The following is a 5,948-nucleotide window of genomic DNA, read 5'->3' as shown; positions in this document are numbered from 1 at the left end:
TGATTTTTAAAAGAAGTGATTTTTTTTTCCCTCCCCCAGTTTAATTATTTTCCACAGCTCAGCAACCAGTTGGATTGCTTCCTTTTGACGTAGTTTCTTCTCATCAAGAGAATGGGGAGCCTCTGTCCTCACACGTAGGCAGCTTTCTGAGTGGAAGGGCCCCTGGGGCAAAAGCTGAGGTCTCTGCAGAGGCCCGAGGGACAGAGGGTTATTAACTGGGTCATACAAGTCAAATAATTTGCAGGCCTATATTTCAGAGGAAAGATTTTCTACCCTGGGACAGTGGAGTTGCTTCTCATCTTAAGGGAACTGATGAGTTCAGTTTGATTTGGATTTTAGGATTTGGCATGAAGTAGCTACTAATTATTGAACCCAACTTGCCAACTTCCAGACACTGTCTTAGGTACATTATTTATATGAGTTCATGACAACCTGTTCAACAATCCCTATTTAATAGATGAGAAAACTGAATCTCTAAGATCACTTGCTGGCTTAAGTCAACTGGCACAACTGAGATTTGAACCCAAGGCCTTTGAGCTGCTAAACTTCCTTCTTCAGTTAGCTTCGTGAATATCTCAGTGGAAGGTGGCTTCTGAAAATCACGCCTATCCCAGCAGCCCTAACAAGATACATACAGACCTTACTTTATTTCTATCAGAGCAAGTCAGAACCTGCTTGGATCCAAAGGACAGAGAAACAGTAATGAAGGGAATGTAAGCAACGCCGGGCCAGGTGGCCGGGTCCTCAGGGCCCAAACACTTCATTCTCCTCTGTCTCCACAATAGGTTTGCTGTGTGACTCAGAAAAAAATCTGTCCAGTCTGTCTGCGCCAGGCCATAGGAAATACCCTCCAAAAAAGAGGCCAGTGAAGTGTGGAACTCAGGTAATCTCAGAAGTGAGCTGTTAGAGTATGACTATCATATAAATACAGAGCTCAGGAAGAAAAGTGAGAAAAACTACTCCAGTTGAGTCCTGTCTCTGACAACCTGCAGGAAGACTTGCCAGGACAAGCCAACTGGTCACTTCTAGGCCGTGACCCATTGCCACGGCCCTGGGAAGCCAGCACTCCCTAACAAGTAAAGAGCAGTGCCTCTCCCAGTCTGGGTTGGATGAGACAAAACAGAAGGTGGGTGTGGCTAGGGTGGCAGGTTCTTGTGTGTAGAGGAGTGGGTTTCCCTCCCTTCCCCTAGAATCCAGGTCAAGCTCAGGAGCCCCCGCCCCTTTGGCTCACCAGGCTAAACAGCTAATCCTTTGCAATAACATCCCTGGGAACAAAAGCAGAGACAAGCTTTGTTCACAAAGCAGCAGAGTTTTAAGAGGAGGAGTGGAGTGATGTTGAGGGTGGAGAGTACTGGCTTCTTAATAGGGATTCCCTCTTACCTGATGTCTCTGTTTTCAGGCCCCACAGGAGTTCCTCTTGTTTGAACTCACTGGTAAATTGGCTAAGAGCTCATGGGATCTGCTAGGGTGGGGAACCCTTTCTCAAAAAGTGAGGCCCGGGGGTGGCCGGATGGCTCAGTTGGTTAGAGCATGAGCTCTTAACAACAGGTTTGCCAGGTGGATTCCCACACGGGTCAGTGGGCTGCCCCCTCCACAACTAGATTGAAGCCAATGAGTGGCTGCTGAGGTGCCAGAGGGGCGTCTGGATGGCTCAGCTGGTCAGAGCGCAAGCTTTTAACAACAAGGTTACTGGTTCAATTCCCACATGGGATGGTAGGAGAGCCCCCTGCAACTAAAGATTGAAAACGGCGACTGGGCTTGGAGCTGAGCTGCGCCCACAACTAGACTGAAGGACAATGACTTGACTTGGAGCTGACGTTCCCTGGAAAAACACACTGTTCCCCAATATTCCCCAATAAAAAATTTTAAAAGTCAGGCCCAATTCCACTGGGCTCTTGCCAGAGGTGTGGAGGGAGAGGTAGAGAAAGAGCAGTACTTTCCTGGTCTGCTGGATGGGGATATGTTCCCCCTTTTCTCCTGATAATATCTCCCCAAACCTGTGAGAACAGTCTATGAGGAGAAAAGGGCAAGGAGGGCGAGAAGGAGCAGAAGAGGAAAACCAAAGCATTCTGCTGATGGACCCAACATCAATGTTGGCTGAGCCTGTGCTGCTGCACTGGGGGCCCCTGCCCCATAGAGCTCATGTGCCTATCTGCTGTGAGTCTGGGGAATGAGTCTTTGTCTTGGGAATAGGCTGACTCAGAGTAGAAAACATTTGCGAATGGAGATTCACAACTAAAGATTACCCTGTACAGTGTGGAAGAAATAAAAGTTAGATGAATCCAAGTGGGGAAATGGATGGATAATAGATATGTTGATGGTCGATGAGTGGGCAGAGAAGGATGGATGGATGGATGGGTGATGGATGGGTAAATGGGTGGGTGGATGAGTAGGTAGTTGGTAAATTTGATAAAACAGTTGAAGACAAGGAAGGGAAAAAGGCAATAAGAGAGGGAGGAAGGAAGATAGCTGGAAAGGAAAGAGGTAAGAGAAGGGAAGAGAGAGGAAGGAAGAAGATGGATAGGTAGTAGGTAGGTGAGTGTGCTGACAAGTGTTTAGCAACTGACTCTTCCAGGGTGAAAAAGCACTGGCTTATCGTGTTTGCCAGTTTTTCTCACTGTGATCAATTCCAAGCTACCAACACTAGGTGTATGGGAAAGAGGTGCACGTGATTGGCTCTCCCAAGCCAGTGGGAGCCAGTTTCAGCCCATGACAGGACTGGTGGATGATTGAGGTAGATGAATAGATGGTAAGAGGGAGGATAGAAAGATGGATGCTGGAGAATGCCGCTCTCAGTTGTCCTGAGGGAGGAAAACAGGTCCAAATGATTTCAAGGCCGTGGAAATTATCTCTTCCACAAGGCTTTCCCTCTGACCCAGGCCCATCCCACAGTGATGGCTCCCTCCTCTGAACTCCTGTGACATCCCTGTCTGTCCTACTCAGTGGCGTATAGTTCCTGATGTTGTTGATTATTCACTCATTCACACAGAGTTCTCGAGGATCTTACCATGCATGTGCCAGGCTCTAAACAAGGGACTGATCACATAGGCCTGAATGAGTTGGGGAGATCAGTCCAGTGGGAAAACAGACCAGTGAGTCAATCATTTGAATTTGGCATGAACAGTGAAAGAGAAAACTGTGTGAGGAACTTGGGCTGTCTAGAGGAGGGCTGCCTATTTTCCTTCCTCCCTCCAATCTGGCTGAGAATAGCTCAATTCCCAGGCACAGAAGCATCCCCCCAGCCAGACAGAGGCAGCATTGGATTTGACTTGGTAGATATTTATTTGTTTGAATCTTAGTTGATGCTTGTTGACTGGTCTTTAGATCCTCCTGGACAGGGGCCCCAGACCCCTTCCTCCCTTGATGGCACTGCTCTCTCCAAATGCCTTGCGGACGATAGAGGCTCCTGGGGACCCCCAGAGTCCAAGGCCTGAAAAAACCTTCTTAGGGGAAGAAGTCAAACAAACAACTGTTCTTCCAGGACTTGCTGCAGCCCTCACACCACTATGCCATGACTACCAGCCCTGGGGCTGAACTAAAGAGCGAAGATTTCTATTTCCTTGAGTATTGAGGTCTGGGGTGGGCAATGGGGACTGTCCATGGGAAAGTGATTGCTCCCAAGTTCCCCCAAGCCCCTCACTCCAGCTCTGCCTTTTGTGCCCGTCAAAGGGCCTAACTACACTCAACCCCATCTGCCTCGGTTCTGCCCCTCTCCAACCCAAAATCTAGTTGCACAGGCATTTCCAGATAACCTGCAGAGTCTATGTGTCACATGCAAACTGGCAAAAAGCCCCCAAAGGCCACCTATCTGCCACTGTGGTGAGAGGTGCCTAAAAGCCAAGGAACCTCTTCCATTTTAAAGAACTTGAAAGAAAGGGATCCCATAAACTCCCTCAATCACTCATCTATTATCTAATCCTGTTCTCACTCTAGTCTAGCTTAAAGCCTTCCTGTTGCAACACTTCTCCCTATATGAGGTGATGGTGGAATTTGACTTACTGCAGTCCCTACTATCTCTTGCAAGGTTTAGGAGGTAAGAAGAGCTGGCAGGTGTGGATTGAGGAGAAAGATCCTTATGGAGCTGGGGTGAATTCTTTCTCTTCAAACTCGGCATGCCCTGCCAACCAGCCTGCACTGAATTCCTTCCTCCTGTTTATAAGCCAACCCCAAGCCTTCTCCCAGCATTCTTTCATGAGGCATCTCAAAGCCGTTCCCTCCCGGGAGCCTCCCCTGATTCAGCCAGCAAAGTAGTCTCACCCACCCACTGCTATGGCCTGGTAACACCAGATTTCCCCACTAATCACCTTCAGATGAAAGAGGAAACCCCTTGAAAGGAGAAAACTCCTCAGCTTTCTTGAGATCCAGGGTTGGGAGGGAGCAGCCAGTTGGTCCATCCCATACCTCTGAGCAAGACTTTATCTAGAAGTGTCTTCTAAAAGATGTGCAAGAACGTTAGACTTCAGGTCAAGATGACAAAGTAGGTAAATGCTGTGCTCACCTTCTCCCATGACATCAAAATTACAACTAAATTACAACTACAACAACCATCATTGAGAACCACCTTAAGACTAGCTGAACAGAATTCCTACAACTGAGGATATAAATAAGAAGGATATAAATAAGACTGGTAGGAAGGGCAGAGATGTGAAATAGGCTGGTCCCACACCCACATGTGATGGGTAAGAATCAGGAGGGATATCTCAGGTGCGAAGGCTCCCCCCCAAGGAATGAGGGATCTCAGCCCCACACTGGGCTCCCCAACTCAGAGCACCAGAGCTGGTAAGAGGAGTCCCCACAACATATGGCTGTGAAAATCAGTGGGGATTCTGTCTCTGTGAGATAAAGGACATGTGTACACATAGGCATCCTCTTAAAGGGCCTAAGTACAGACTCACTAGCTCACAAACACACACCCTAAGTTCCAGCAAAGAGACAGCAGCTCTCAAAGCACCAGGGACATATGGGGAGGAACTGAATTATTTGATTTCAGGGTTAGGGCTGGAGGGGAAGCTCTCTCCAAGACTGAATTCTGGCAGGCATCATTGTTCCTTTGTTGAGCCCTTGCCCCATGCAGCAGGCACAGGCAAGCATCAAATCTAAGTCTCCATTAACCTGGCTAACACCACTTGCCCAGCTCTGGTGATTCCCAGAGACCCCGCCCTACCCAATTCACCCACTGGCCCAAACCTTTTTCAGCAGCTGTTCCACCAAAGCAGCCAGCCTTGCTCACACTGTGGACTTTCCTAAAATCTCTCAAAGGTCCACAAACCCCAAACAAGCAGTGGATGACCTCATCATGCCCTTTACCTCCTGCTAAGCAGCTCCAAGCCCAGCACTAGTGGCAGTTGGCTTTGGCTCACAACATGGCCTCTCCCGGGTGTCTCTAAGCCAAGCAACTACCAACTGTAGATCACTTTGTAGCTCCTACCACGTGGCCCCAGACAAGGCACAGGCAGCAGCTGACCAAGGCCTGCACCAGAGCCCCTCCCAAGAAGCCCCAGAACCCACACACCTGGTGGCCAGCTTCAGACCATACAAGAGCACCACCCAATTAGCTCCACAAATGACACACACAAAGGATGTACTTATCAGGCACCAGAGCCCCACTAAAGTAAATCCTGTCCCAGGGGGTCAGCCGCAACACAACAGCTGCTCAGCTGTAGTCACGGCTAGTCCTCACAGCCAGTCAGCCTGATGGTTAATCTCACCCGCTGATGTGTTAACAGCAATAAAGGGTCAACTACAATAGAGGGCACACACAACCCACACAAGGGACACCCCTGGAGCATTTGGCTTAGGTGACCAGGGAGACTACAACACTCAGCCCCACAGGACACCTACTACATAAAGCCCCACTGCCAAGACTGGGAGACATAACAGATCTACCTAATACATAGAAACAAACACAGGGAGGCAGACTAAATGAGGAGACAAAGAATGGCCCAAAT

Source organism: Rhinolophus ferrumequinum, unplaced genomic scaffold, assembly GCF_004115265.2.
Source record: "Rhinolophus ferrumequinum isolate MPI-CBG mRhiFer1 unplaced genomic scaffold, mRhiFer1_v1.p scaffold_58_arrow_ctg1_1, whole genome shotgun sequence".
Lineage (NCBI taxonomy): Eukaryota > Metazoa > Chordata > Mammalia > Chiroptera > Rhinolophidae > Rhinolophus > Rhinolophus ferrumequinum.
The sequence above is the reverse complement of the archived record's forward strand: the minus strand, read 5'-3'. Positions refer to the sequence as shown.